At 36.1% G+C, this 2,133-nt stretch overlaps 1 pseudogene; it reads left to right on the top strand.

Moving 5' to 3' along the window:
- Nucleotides 713–1,647, top strand: LOC102170393 (annotated as a pseudogene).

Consider the following 2,133-nt stretch of genomic DNA (forward strand, 5'->3'; position numbering starts at 1 on the left):
GTAGAAGAACACATACAACTGGACTTTAAGGCATATTCACTTAAGCACTATATTTCTTCTCTCAAGCAAAGACAGAGGCATTTGGACCTCAAGCAGGTTAAAGGTGAGACAATTCAGGTATCACATCTGCATAATGAATGTTGTCTGTGTTATTTTAATTCAAGAACAATATTAAAAATCTGATAATTTTATGTAGAAACCTAAATTTTTGATTTTCAGAAAAATAATTCTGAAATCTAGTAATGTGTCTCTTTTCACCCCTGGCAGAAATCAGTTGCTGGTGAATAAAAGATTTTGCACTTATATGGGATTTGCTCTTCCTAGGTTGATGCTCAATCAGCTTCTGTCATTTTTAATAGGTCTTCTAAGTTTTCAAGTCTGCAAACCACACTTTAGAAAAAACCATTTAAAGATAAATGAAATGTTCAAACTAGGGAGTAATCACTCAAAAACCTAAACTGATAATCAGCCAGAGGCCTAAAATACTTTTAAATTAGATAATTTAATACCTTTAATATAAAGGTGCAAAAACATTTAATTAAGAAAGTATTACTAAGGTAAACTTATCTAGAGTTAAAATTATTCACAGAAACCAAGAGAAAATGCAAATGATTAATTTTCTATGTAATTTACCATTAATGGGGGCATAGCAAAGTCATGAGTCTAAAAACTGTCCCTTACTCTCTCTTTTTCAGAGACTACCCAGAGAGAAATGCCTGCAGGAAATCACTCCTCAGTGACTGAGTTCATACTTGCTGGGCTCACAGAACAGCCACAACTCCAGCTGCCCCTTTTCTTCCTCTTTCTAGGAATCTATGTGGTCACAGTAGTGGGAAACCTCGGCATGGTCACACTGATAGGGCTCAGTTCTCACCTGCACACCCCCATGTACTATTTCTTCACCAATTTATCCTATATTGACCTCTGTCATTCCACTGTTGTCACCCCCAAAATGCTTGTGAACTTTGTGACAAAGCAGAACATCATTTCCTATCCTGAATGCATGACTCAGTTGTATTTCTTCATTGTTTTTATTATTGCAAGTGTCACATGTTGGCTGCAATGGCATATGACCGCTATGCTGCCATCTGTAACCCCTTGCTTTACAATGTCACCATGTCTTATCACATCTGCTTCCGCCTCACAGTGGGAGTTTATATTTTGGCCATCATTGGATCCACAGTCCATACAGGATTTATGTTGAGACTCTTTTTCTGCAAGAACAATGTGGTTAACCATTATTTCTGTGATCTCTTCCCACTCTTTGAGCTATCCTGTTCCAACATCTATATCAATGAATTATTGGTCATATTCTTGAGTGCATTTAACCTCCTGACTCCTGCCTTAACTATCCTTGCCTCCTACATTTTTATCCTCTCCAACATCTTCCAAATCCGCTCCAACAAGGGCAGGTCTAAAGCCTTCAGCACCTGCAGTTCCCACCTCTTAGGTGTTGCTATTTTCTATGGATCTGCATCATTCATGTATCTGCAGCCATCATCTGTGAGCTCCATGGACCAAGGGAAAGTGTCCTCTGTGTTTTATACCATCCTTGTGCCCATGCTGAATCCCTTGATCTATAGTCTGAGGAATAAAGATGTCAAGTTTGCTCTGAGGAAAATTCTGGACAGTAGAAAACATTCATGAACTGAATCTGTATCGTGATGTCATAGTAATAATTTGCCGTGAGTTAGATTTGTTATTTAAATATTTATAGTTTCAGCGACACTTCCCCATATAACTCATCTCTAACATTCTCTTCCTGGACACTTCTCCTAAGGTATATTACAAAGATTATGAATGGAGAAATGGAAGAATAAAATAAAATGTTCTTAAGGATTAACAGAGCTTTTGTTTTATTTTTAATGAACTACAATAAAGCAAGAACTACAGCAATGATGATGATGATGAAAATTATAGTAATATATTTTATTATGTTTCTATTTGTAGAGATGTGGAAGGACCTAGAATCTGTCATATAGAGTGAAGTAAAGCAGAAAGAGAAAAACAAATATCATTTGTTGTAAAGGAAAAACTAACATTGTAAAGGAATTATGCTTCAATAAAAATAACAGATAATGAATGATTTATGAAATATAAACACTATGCCCTATCTTCGAATGGGTGACTGTT

Source organism: Capra hircus, chromosome 29 (assembly GCF_001704415.2).
Source record: "Capra hircus breed San Clemente chromosome 29, ASM170441v1, whole genome shotgun sequence".
Classification (NCBI taxonomy): domain Eukaryota; kingdom Metazoa; phylum Chordata; class Mammalia; order Artiodactyla; family Bovidae; genus Capra; species Capra hircus.